This window comes from Neovison vison, chromosome 7, assembly GCF_020171115.1.
Source record: "Neovison vison isolate M4711 chromosome 7, ASM_NN_V1, whole genome shotgun sequence".
In the NCBI taxonomy this organism is placed as follows: Eukaryota; Metazoa; Chordata; class Mammalia; order Carnivora; family Mustelidae; genus Neogale; species Neogale vison.
In genome coordinates, this window is record NC_058097.1 from 163,452,564 (window position 1) to 163,466,393 (window position 13,830).

The following is a 13,830-nucleotide window of genomic DNA, read 5'->3' on the forward strand; positions in this document are numbered from 1 at the left end:
ATTCGGTAAAGCTGCAGGATATAAAATCAATATACAAAAATCAATTAAATTATTGTACGCCAAAAACAAACTACCCAAAAGAGAAGTTAAGAAAATAATCTTATTTACAATAGCATTAAAAAGAATAAAACAATTGGGAAAAGTTAAGCTAAGCAGGTTAAAGATCTGTACACTGAAATATATAAGACATTGATAAAAGAAATTGAAGAAGACTGGAGAAGTGGAAAGAGATTCTGTATTCATGGATTAGAAGAATGGATATTCTTAAAATGTCCATACTACCCAAAGCAATCTACAGATTCAATGCAATCCCTATCAAAATTCCAATGGTATTTTCTATAGAAATAGAAAAGAAATCCTAAAACTGGTATGGGACCACAAAGGACCCTGTACAGCCAAAGTAATTCTGAGAAAAGAACAAAGCTGGGGGCATTTACACTTTCTGATTTAAAACTATATTACAAAGCTACAATAATCCAAACTGTGTGATATTGGCATAAAAACAGATATGCAGGTCAATGGAACAAAACAGAGAATCCAGAAATAAATCCACACATACATGGTCTATTGATTTACAACAACATGGATAAAACTTGAGGGCATTATGTTAAGCAAATAAGCCAGACAGTGTAGATTATCACTTTATGTGGAATGAAAAAATTCAAACTCACAGAAACAGAGACAAGAATGGTGATCACCAGGGCCTGGGGCATGGGGGAAATGGGGAGATGTTGGTCAGACTACAAACTTCCAGTTACAGGATGAGTAAGTTCTGGGGATCTAATATACAGCATGATGATTATGGTTACTCATACTGTATTATGTACTTGAAATTTTCTAAGAGTGTAGATCTTAAATGTTCTCACCACAAAAAAGAAATGGTAATTATGTGATATGATAAAGGTGTTAGCTAACCTATGATGATAATTATTCTGCCACACATGAGTATATACATATGTCAATTATATACAACACAATGTAATATAATTATACATAATTTATCTAACACAATGTTATATGTCAATTATTTATCAATAAAAATAGTAAATAATAAATAATAATACTTAATAATAAAACTAACATTTATTAAGTACATATAACAGGCCAGGCACTACTCACACTACTTTAAATGTTTTACTTGAAATAACACATTTACTCCTTATTCCAATCCTATAGAGTAGGTATTACTGTTAGCCCCACTTTACAGATGGAAAAAATTGAGAAGCAGAGAGGTTAAATAAGTTGTCCACTATCAGACAGCAAAGAATGACTATGGCCAGATTACAAACCTGTCAGCATCCAGAGACCACCTGTTAGTCACTATACTATGTTACTTCTCTAAATGCATTCCCAGGCTTTTCTCTATGTGGGGACTGATAGACTGAATAATGGTCCCCAACTATATTCATGTCCTAATCTCCAGAACTGGTGAACGTTACCTTATATGGAAAAGGGGACGATGCTGAAATGATCACATTCCTTAAATGAGGAGATGGTTCCAGATGATCTGGGTGGGCCCTAATGTCATCACAAGAGTCTTCAGGAAAGGGAAGCCGGAGCAATACAGCCACAAGCCAAGGAATGCTAGCTGTCACCAGAAGCTGAAAGAAGCCAGGAAAGACTCTTCCTTGGGGCCTCTGGAAGGAAGCGGCCCTGCCAACACCTTGGTATGAGCCCAGTGAAACCAGGACTGGACTTCTGACCTCCGGAGTTTGTAAGAGAATGCATCTGTGCTGTTTAAGGCCACCCCTTTTGTGGTGATTTGTTACCACAGCCAGAGGAAACTCACATAGTGGCCTTAGCACAGCCCAGCTCTTCTGGTGCACCCCTTGTCTTCCATAAGTTCCACCTATTTTTCGGCTCTTAGCTTCAATCTTACCTTCTCAAGGTAGGCTCCCTTTTCATCTCAGCCTTAGGTTCACCCAGTATATCCTCACCTGGTGCCCCAGATTTCCCCTTAATACTCACTGCATTTACAATTGTTAATGGTTCTTGCTCACACAACCAAGCCCAAGTGAAGGGTACAGGAACATGTCTGTCTAATTCCCTACTGCATCTCAGAGTCCAGCTCTGGGGTTAGCATGTTGTAGATTATCAATAAACATTTGTTGAAATGAATGCACACATACATAGTTAAGTTGCTCATAGGACTACTGGATGCTTTCAAGACATCATGAATGTACAGCACTTAGCATGGGAATCACCCTATAAATTCTTAATAAGTAGAGTTGTATGTGAGATAGAGCTAGGACTTATCTGTGTGTCTTTTGAACAATATCTCAGACATTAAAGTCCTTGATCTTAGACAAGACCCAGAACAAGTGCTCTGCGATGCACCCTTCTCCCCAGCACTCTATACATGGCTCCTCTTGACTTCAAAGTCTGATAGTCACTCAGGCTTGATGGCCACACTGATTGTCCTAGAAACAGGGCAGTCCCAGCATGCAACAGGACATGGAGGCTTCCCCAAAGCTGCCTTCTGTTTTAAGTCTATGGCAAGCCATTTGGGCCAATCCATAAGGTAGCTGGAATGGGTAATTCCAGCCCTTTCTTAGGTCTGCGGTGTGTGTGAGCCTCCAGCTGGACCAGGGACCGACTTTCCAGACTCTACTGAATTCTCATTTCCCAGGGATCCTTCAGCTTGAGTTTGGTTCTTGCGCCAAGGCTCTGACAGCTTTATTAGCACCTATAATTCAATGTAAGCATCAATGTGTTGGGAAACACTTTGAGGCTATCTTTTAAAGTCAACTTAATTCCCTCTCAAATGCCTCTTTGTTTGCCAAAGTGCCAGCCAGAAGACTTCCAGGTAGGCAGGAGATGAGCTCCAGACAGGGGATCAGCGGGACGTGTCTGCTGGGCGCCCGAGTCACTTTGCTGGTAGTTGATGTCATTTCCAGTTAGCAGGCTCCTGGCAGAGGTGCCTGCAGATGCTCAGATGACATCACTGGGGACCAGCCTGTCACCAGGGGAGATAACAAATGGAGCCCAGCCCTGAGTTCCCACTGGCCCAGGAAGTCACAATTCATTTCTTGGCTTTGCTGTGGGCCTAGAGAATGGATGCCCTGTGCTCCCACTCTGGCCAAGTCCCAACCCTGGTGAGCCAGTACACACCCTCCTGCTGGCTGTTTTGCTTAAACAAAAAAGAGTGGGACATGCTGAGCCCATCCAAAAGCATTCAGGGACTCCGTAATAATAGAAACTGGATAAGCCTGATGTAATAGACACTACTGGCCATCTATGCAATATCCATTTACTCTTCCTCCCAAGCTAGTAGAACCCAATTTTGTTTATCCATTACTCTTCCTCCCAAGCTAGTAGAACCCAATTTTGTTCACGTATGCACCCTCCTCTAGAACAAAATGGTCCAACCCCACCCACAATGGGTAGATCCTCACGAGTTCTAAGCCAATCATTTACTCCTTAATTACTCATTTATTCATTCAACAAACATCACTGAATGCCTGTTTTGTGTTGGACATAGTTCTAGACACTAAGGATAAAATCATAGTTAGGCTTCAGTATGTGATGTGATTGTAGCCAAAGAGATATGGCTGAAGGAGGCCTCTGAGAAAGGTGTCATCACTTCTAATGAGTAACAAAGGCTGGCTGGTTGGTGGAATGAATGAATGAATGAATGAATGGGTGATTAAATCAATGGATTTCTAAGTTTCCATTCATCTGTAATAGACATGCAAATTCTTTAGGTACAATGGAACTGGGAGGCCTAGGTTCTAGCCCTGGTTCTTTAATGAACTGATCATAACCCTGGGCCAGATCATACACTTTCTAAGCCTTGGTTTCCCCATCTGCATATACTGAGGAAACTGAGCTAGTCTCTGTGGACCCAACACAAGCTTTGGAACCAGAAGCTCTGAGAGAAATATTGAGTTTCCCCTTCTTGGCATGGGACCTCCAGCACTTCAGAGCTCCTCTCTGTTACGGTTTCCTCATCTCTGAGATGAAGATTTATGGTCCCTTCCAACACTTCCATTAAGTCACAGCAGAGTTGCCTGGTTACTTGTGTTGATGGAAATAGTGAAAACCTCTAGGAAAGCAATTTATGAGGAAACCAACTCCTCGGTGCAAACACACACATACACACAGCCTAGGAGGGGAACCAATTGCTCCTTGCAGAGCAGCTGTGCCCATGTTCCTTCTGAGGACTGAGTCTGGTCACAGGGGTCACAAGGCTCTTGAAGCCAATTGGTAGTGTTTGGGGCTCTTGACCTCTTTTGGCACTTCATCCCCAAGAGCTAAGAGCTACCCTAAGAATCCTAGAGTTTGGCCCTGCTGGGACACTCTTGTGGTTCTACTACAAAAGACATTAAGACTTTAAAGCTCCCAGCCCAGACCTTGTAGGCAGTGAGTGTGCAAACTGGGTTGCACCTCAGGCCCCATACCCCACAGGTACCAATTAACTAAAGTGAGCATTAATGGCATACTATCAGGCAGTTTTAGATCTCATATTTTTAATGTGCTCAAAAATAGGGATTCCTGAGCTATTTCATTCGTTTAAATGGTATAACAGTAATTGCTCATTAACACTCCAGAAACACTCCTCTTACCATAGTTAAGCCCACCCAGCCTAGCTAAAATTTCTTTGGTCTGAAATTAAATCAATTCTGTGTTGTTAGTGTGATCTGATCAGTACTATATATGAAGGCAGAGTAATAGGAAATGGACAGATAAGTATATTATGATTTAATCAGTGCTTTATGTTTGAAGACTTGATCTTTCAACTCCCAGACAGAAGGATTAGTAAAAGAGGTCTTCAGTATCAGAAAGGTTGGGAGTCAGCAAGCAAAATGTTGAATGTTTTGACAGGGGTCTGCTAGTGACTATATCCCTCCCTTTGATGTCTGGCCCCTAAAAACCTCTGAGCTGTGTCAGAGTGTCCCCAAGGCACAGATCCAAGGGAGAAAGGGGAAGAGACACTGTGCTAACAGTGACTAATGTCATTTCCAGTTAACTGACTCTTGGCAGATACGCTACAGATGTTCAAATGACCTCATTAGGGCCTAGGATGTCAACAACAAGACAGATACAAATAGAACCCTGCTTAAGATTCCTGCACATCCCATGGCTTTGGAATCCCTTAACTCATTTCCCAAGCTTTGCAAGGGATGGGAATTTCAGGCCATGGTATGTGGCATCAGAAAGACCTTTAGGTGAGATGGCATTTTTATTAGTTGAGTAGACTGGCTTTGCAGCAATGACAGAGAATCCCCAAAACTCTTCCTCACTCCCCACCCCATTTCACTTTGTGGGTCATCTTCATCCTTTGCTATGTCAGATGGGGTCTCCCCAGGCAACATGGAAAGAGGGAGTATGGTCTCCAGATGTGTTCAGGCTTACATTTAACCAGCCTCTGACTCCAAAGGAAGAGAGCTTGCTTCTCTCAGGCACCATATATAAAATCCTGAGGAAGGGCTTTGGGCCGGGTTGAATTGAGTGTTCATTGACTATAGTACACGTAGCTAAGCCTGGATTCGTACATCTGCCTCCCTTCCTAGACTATGAGCTTGGAAATGAGTCCCACTCTGCTTCCTGTCTGCAGCCTCTCCCAGCCTGGGGCCACCCTGTGTGGGACACTCAGTAAACATCAGTTGAGTCGTATGTATTCGCAAACCCCAAGGTTTTTTCTGGCAGACCCACTCAGCACAAACCAGAAAGACAGGAACTAAATGCAGGGAAGACTGGTGACAAGTGTGATTCATAAACCAACCAGTCAACTGACCACATGCTGTTGCATTCAATGGCGGCAGCAATTCAGAGCATGCCCTAGGAGATACTGCATCGAATAAACTCCTTCCAGAGCTCGTAAGGAAGAAATTCCTTGCATGCTGGTTTATGGGGCATTTTTACATGATTTCACTTCAACACAAATCAAGAAATAGTCACGGGAGTCTTCCAGGTGCCCGGCACTGTACTCAGTGGTGGGTGAGCTGTGGCAGTGGAAGCAGACACAGTCCTTGTCTTCGGGGAACTCTCCGTGAAAGACTAAGAGAGACTGTAAATAACTGAAGGGAGAATAAAAACTGATGTACTTATACAGAACATTCACTAAGTGTCAGGCACATAGCCTAGTGCCTGACACATACTAAGTCAATTAATCCTTACAACAGCCCCTGTTAGGACAGATAGATACTATTCTTAGTCTAGGAAGCTGTGTGACTTATCCAGGGTCACCAGCGGGCAAACCACAGAGCCAGAAATCAAACCCATGCACGCAGCTTGGCTTCCAAACCCCTGCTGTTAGCTATAGGGCTATACTACCAGCCAACGAGAGTGTCACAATAGTTCAGATGGACCGTAGATGGGTTAAGGAAGGCTCTCACATTTGATACAGTCACGAGATCAGGAAAGACCTTCTTAATGGAAGCCTGAAGGATGAGCACAGTTTAACGTCACAATAACAAGACAGTGAGAGCACTATAAGGCAGACACCCTTCTACATTGATGGAAAAATCCAGGCTGGGTGAGACTGCCTGACTTGTTCAAGTTCACACAGCAGGAAGGGATGATTCAGATCTTAGAGCCAGGTCTGTGGATTCTTAAGACTCCAGGGTCCTTTCTACCACTGGTCTCCGCACAAAGGCTGGAGCAGCGGCTGTGCTAAGCTGTGTTCACAAGCCTCCAGGGAAGTACAGACAGAACACCGCTTGGCATTCTCCCAGTCGCCCTAGCATAAATAACCAACAGGTTGATGGGCATGCATCTTATAAAGCACATCCTATAAAGAACTTAGAAACAAATTGTTTTCTGGCAATTGCATTGAAGGAATGTGTTTGTTTGTTTGTTTAGCTTAGAAGTTAAAACAGTACGACCCTGTCTTGAAAACTGGGAAATAACAATCAAGTTATTTGCTTATGTTTCTATTTAAAATTAAGGGGTATTCATTCATAAGTGCAAATGCAAGATAAGGGGGGTGGTTTACAATACTGGCTAGGGGTTAAGATTAACTTTACAGAGTAGATCATTATTCAGTCAGCTATTATGATTAACAGTTCAAAATCCACTCTCTGCTGTTCCCCATATCTGGGGCAGAAGAGAAGATTTGGGGTTTTTTTGCTTTTTGTTTTTCTAAAATCAAAAGCCACATTTCTTTCTAGGGAATGCATTAGAATGAGGAGTTTCCACAGAGCTGGAAAAGAGCCAGGATATTTTGGAGTCAAGGTTGACTGCCCCTCCCCCTCACCGCCATCCTTGCAAGGGAGGATAAGGTAAGTGCTCTGGCTGAGTGTTCGGGTGGCAGGGCAGAAGGGGCTGACTCTACCTGGAAGCACACCGGAACGGATACAGTGTAGGTGGGGTGAGGTAGCAAGAGCAGGATAACAAAGTCATACTGTTGACAACTGATGGTTACCCATTAAGGAGGACCCATTATGATGGCCAGACACTAGCCCATGCACCTCACATCATTAGCTCATCTAAGTAGGCTGATACGATTGGTATCCTTGTTCTGCAGGAAAGGAACAGACCCAGGGCTTCCCTTGCCCACAGTCATATTTCTAGAAAGCCAGGGGGCCAGAATTCAAGAGTGACTCCAGCATCAGCACCCTTCCCTGGGAGGCGACAGCAACAGGGTCATCCTGGAATCATCACCCTGTTGACTGAAGTTTTGAGACCCTCTCAAGGCCATCCAGAAAGCACCACTTTAATGAGCTCTGCTGGCCTTGAACTTGATACTCTCTGGTCAGTTTTGGTTTATAGCCACGTTCTTACAAACTGTCAGCTTAATTTGGGCCCTAGAGCTTCCTTCCCTGGGGAGTTGGAGTAGGGGTGGGCAGGGAAGAGAAAAAGAGAAAGAGACAGAGCCTGAAAGACAGAGGGACTAGACAATCACTTTTGAAGAAGTCAAACAGCATTATAACCAGCATCTCACCCAAGTGATGAAAAAGCTATTGTTGGGGCATCTTGGCAACAGAAAGGAAGAGAGAGATTTTCCTGACTCACTTCTCATTTTTTATTTAGACTTCACACTTTTCCTGGGGCCTCTGGGCAGCCTTCCAGAACCCATCCCCAGGATTGCTGCTGGGTTTCAGAGGTAAGTGATCTGTCCCTCCCAGGCTGGGGAAGGGGCGGGCTGAGGCTGGGACAGGCCATGCTTGGCTCGGCCCCCTGACATTGTACACGCTAATGCAATGTGAAGTAGCACGTCTAAATAGCCTGTCCAACTTTTTTGATGTTCTTGAACCCACAGATGGGATTCATTTCCACACTGTTCACAAAACGTAAACGATACAAGGACATTAAAGAGCATTAAACTACTTGATGACATTTTGGTCACATTAATGAAAAGTGGCATTTTTTAAACTACCAGAAAGAAAGAGAAAGAGGGTAGGGGCGGAAAGGGGGAGGGAAGAAGAGGAAGAGAGACAAAGCGGGGAGGGGGAAGGAGGATTAGGAGAGAGGCTGGAGTCCATTTCAAGTGTGGAAGAAATACTGGCAGTCCCAGCTCTTACCAACCCAGTTGGGATTTCATTGTGTAGGACACAAGAAGCAGACATCTCTGGTGACCAGACAGATCTGCAGAACATTCCAATGCCTATATGGGAAGCTAGAGAGAGATACTAATACTTTAATGTGTACTTCCAGACTGGCTAGTTTGCCCAACACACTCCTGGGACACAAGAGAGGAGAGGAGGAATGTCAAACTCACCTCATCCAGGCAGCCTTCCCTGAGTTCCTCCCCAGGCTAGATCAGGTGCCTATTCCCTGGATGCCTGAAGACTTATCCTCATCATAGTCCACATCACCCTGTCATTTAATCACTGTGTAACCTGCTGGAAACTCTCCCCGACTGTGGGCTCTTCAAGGGCATAAAACAAGGATTAGGGGCACAGGTTTGAAGAAACAAATTCGTCTGGACTCCAATCCCAGTTAGTCCATGAATCGGTTTTAGGACCTGGAGAGAGTAAATGGATTTCCCGGGGCCTCAGCTGTGCCATCTGTAGACTGGGGTGAGAAGAAAACCCAGCTCAGAGTTGTAGTGACGCCCAAATGAGGTAATGAGTAAAAAATACCCAGCACCGCGCCTGGTGCACATATACTCAACACATGTTGCCGATTAGCATCAGCTTCATGCCCAGCACCCCAAGAACTTGGCACAGGGAAGTCACTCAGTAAATACCGCCAAAGAAATGAGCCTCAACAGACTGAAAGAGAAGGAAAAAAAATCACTTATCAAGAGGACTAAGGAATTGGAACCACAGAAGCTGCAAGTGGGTGGCAGAGACATTTTATAACTCACTTATCAAGTCTTGGGCACCTTGCTTTAAAATAAAAATTTCTAGTACTGTGTTATCTCTTGAGAATGCCTAGGGAGATGATCTGCTCATTCCTCTAGTGAATGGGGTTAGCAGCCCACCCCCCCACCCCCTTCTAGCAACCTAACTACCCCCCGCCCCTCTCCCTCTGCGTTGGCAGGGCTTTCTCCTTCCAGCCCTGGTGGTTACATTAATTGCTAATGACAATGGCAACCTTCACTCTGTGTGGTTTCCTGCCCAGATTCTGGATCCCTTACAAGGCTCTCTTTTCTTTTTTTCCCAGATAGGAAATGCAACCCGAGACGTGTGAAGAAAAAAACAGTGTGCTTATTGTCATAGCCTCCACTCCTCCCTGGGCTCCCAGGCCGGCTGTGTGTGCTCTGGGGTGTCTGCCCCGCCACAGGGAAGAATAAACCCAGACTCAAATCATAGGAAATTCATCAAGTGTGCTTCACAGAGCTCTGTCTTTCAAGGTCTGTTTCCTTGCCATATGATCTCTATAAACCAAATCACTGTTAGCCAGGGCACAGGACCAGAGGCGCCGGAGGCTCATGGATAATGAATGCCAAATGCATGTGACAATAGACTGATCAGGGAGCCGAATGGAAATTTCTGAGTCGTGCTTTTATATGTATATACATACATACCTATGTGTACCCTGTGCCCACATACACACACACACACACACACACATATAAGTCAAGCAAACAGGATACCTTAACCGAGGCCAACTGTGATCCTTGGTGCCAGACTCTGCTAACTTACCTCTCAATAACTCTGTTAAAAGTATCAAGACAAAGAAGGACAAAATGAAGGAGAAAAAAAGTCAGGTCCCAGTTTAGCTGGGCACATTGGACATAGAAGAATCATGGACTTGACTTAGAAATTCAGAATGCCTTTCACTCAGTGGCAAGCAAAGGACCCAACACACACGAGGCCGCACCTGAAAAATGTGAAACAAGGACTCATCCAGGCACCAAGGGTAAATGGGAGGAGCTGCCCTCAATTGAACGGATTATTGTGGGATCTTTCCCAGTAATGGGTTTGACTCCTGGCTCTGACCCGCCCCTTCACTCCATAAGCAAGTTGCCAGTGTGACAAGGTGAGAGACGAGAACGCGGGACAGAGACTAGCAGGCCACCAGCTAAAGGCAAAAAGGTAATTAATGTTACAGCCTTTTAGATTCTAGAAAATACTGCAGTTAAAACTGCAAGTCAACTAAGCGGCTGTCGGCAACCGATAAATGCTTCCATATTCACAGGCATCAGCACTCTTCCCTTACAAAAAAAGTAATAATACATACATATTAATGGATCACATTTTGTCCTTTGGGGAGCATAATTTTTAAAAGGGCCAAGGCAGCAATAATAGTTCCTTTAAAAATTCTAAATGCTGTAATTGTTTTCTCTGAATTATGGTGCTAGGATTTAATTAGCGATGAATGTTCAGTATGGGGTTTGGACATTTTTGATGAATTCAGCCAAACAGAAAAGTAGTCTTGTCCTCATTGCTCCCTCCCTGTCCCCCACCCCTCTTCCTTCCGCAGGACCCTGAAATGTGCCTGTGCATGAGAACATGTCCACATAGGAATTTTCTTTTCTGCAGTTTGGCCGTAGTTAAGAAGGAGATTGCTGTAACCACAGTTCAACGAGGAACATGAAACGTGGTCAGTGAGGTCATGCAATTCAGCACAAGTTTTGAGGTTTTCTAGTTATAAGGAGGAAAAATAATAAAATGCAAATGGTAGGAATTTCTTCTTGGCAATGTTCTTATCATAGAAAGAAGTGGCCCAGGTCTTAGGTCTGCGCTTTTGGGCTTCAGGGGCTCATGGGCAGCAGGGCTAAAGGTGTGAGGGGGAGGGAGGCCAGAGGAGGAAAGGGCTTTCTTCATTCATACAACGAATAACCATTAAGCAAAGCAGAGTCTGGGTCCAGACTGGGAGCTGGGCACTATGCACAGAGCCCTGGCAAGGGAACATTTGCCTGGGGAGAAACACAATCGCTTTGTTCTTCTCCAAACCACTTCTTTGTGAAAGCAGCTGGAGGGAAGCCCAGAGCAGCGGCCATCCATACAGGCCGAACAGGCCCAATCGATGGGGCCTACTGGGGCCTACACAGCGGGGGCCTGGGGGCTGTGCCCATGCCTTTCCTCCACCTTCGGGACTGCTTTCATCTGGGACCTGGAGGCTGTTCCTGAACTCCCAGTATCCTCTATTAACATGCAAATGCCCCTGGGAAAGGTCGCACCTTGAGACCCCACCAGCTAACCTCTTGCTCACCAGTTACTTCTTAGCAAGGATTAGCAGAAATAGAACACAGAAAAGGCTGGGGGTTGGGGGGAAGGTTAGGGCTGGTGGGGAAGTGAGGTAAAAGACCTCTTCCTACCACCAACATTTTCCTAGACAGTCGATGTGCTTTAATTCAACACAACAAATCAATATCCTTAATTCAATAATGGTTGATCCATCTTTGAAAACTGTAAAACGAAACAACATTTCACTTGCAGACCCCCCTTCCCTGTCTTGGTTATGCCATTAGAATTGCCCGCTTCAAAATTTTGCCCAAAGAGTAAAAAATGTTGCCTCCCAAAATGGCGGGTCATGGTGGTCAATGGAGAGTTTTTCCCCACTCTGTCTGGCGCTTCCATCTTGTTTCTCCCTATCCTCCCTTCCTTCATTCCTACCTTGTATCCCCTCCTATCACACCCTTCCTCCTCCTCACCTTCCACCCTTGTAGGCATCTTGAGAGTGCCCTCAATTGAGACCCATCGGTCCAGTGGCTCCAGGATTTTCAATGTTTCTCTCAATAAAGTCTTTAAAATGCCATGCTGGGAGAGTCATGGTTAAGAGCACAGGATGCCAAATTAGCCAGAAAGACGTGGGTTCAAATCCTAGTGCTACTACTTCTGGATACTGGAGGCAAGTGACTTATACTATCTAATCATTAGTTTCTTCATAGGTTATCTTTTGAGAGGAATAAATAAATAGCGCCTAGCATAGTGTCAGGCACACTGTTAAGAACTCAATAAATATTTGCGATTGCTATTGTTATAATGTATCTGATAAATCTTTTATCTTAAAATCCCATTTCCTAGGAGATGGGATTCTATTCTGAAATAACATTCAGATAGTGTTTTTGTTTTTGTTTTTTTTTAATGCACCATTATATACATACCAATGAGTGCAGGCCTCAAAGTTGTTCTCTTAGGGAAATGTTTCCTTATTTCAACACTGCTGTCATTGATCTTAACTGTTACTCATCTACTCCTTTATCCATTCAACAAATATTTGTATGCCCCTATTATGTACCCAACACTTAGGACTCATAGATGGACCCATGTGATCCCTGGCTTCTAAGAGCTCACAGCTAGTGGGTAAATGCTGACTGAGCAAGAGCAGGTTTCCATAAAGAGCTACGACAAAGCTGTCAGTAAAGAACCAACTGGCTGAGGTAGTGGGGAAGGTATGCAGAGAGGCATTCAACTTGAATACTGACAAAAGGAGAATAATATTTGTTGCAATTTACTAAGACTCTTCTAGGTACCAGTCACTGAACTAGGTAGGAGCTTTATCATTTTAAATGTATTCCACGTAATCATTATGCAAGGTAAATATTATTCTCATTTTGCAGATGAGAATACTGAGTCTCAAGGAGGTTAGGAAGTGTGCCTATAATCTTACAACTGGTTTGCCATAACTGAATTTTCAAACTGCGTTAGCGGGTTTCCCAAACTTGTGCTTTTCCTTGCAACCTAATGGGCTAATTCAAAAGTCACTCAATCCAGAAAAGGGGGAAAAAAATGGTCTTGTTGTTTATAGGCACATCTCCAATTTTTGTTTTTTATTGTGTAATATTTTATATATACAAAATAATCTGCAAACGTATTTAAGGTTATTACATAGAAATGCATATTTATTTTAGAAAATGTTGGAAAGCACAGATATATATATATGTGTGTGTGTGTCTGTATACATACATATTGCACATATATAAAATACATTTTTTAGGTAAATAGCGTGCCAGGCATTTTTATATGTAGAGGAAAAGCATTATATCTATACACAAATATGACATATTTTGATACATACAAGTTTCCTTTCCCCTTCACAACAGATCAAGAACATACTTACAAGTTTTTTCCACTTCCCAAGAGATCAAGAACATGTCATCATATTCATATGTATACCACCTTTATTAATCACTGTTAAGTGTTCTTTAAATGGATAGATACCATCACTTACTTAACCTATTCTCTCTGCAGATGGCTAGCTTAATTTCAATTTCTAAAATTATCATTAATAATGTTGTGATGATTATCCATTGCACAGTGTCTCTGTGTATTTGTCCAATCATTTTCACTTAAAAAAAAAAAGATTTTATTTATTTGAGAGAGAATGAACACAAGCAGGAGGTAGGGGCAGAGGGAAGGGAGAAGGAGACTCCCTGATGAGCAGGGAGCCTGAAGTGGGACTCCATCCCAGGACCCTGGGATCATGACCTGAGCCGAAGACAGACACTTAACTGACTGAGCCACCCAGGCACCCCTGTCCAGTCATTCCCTT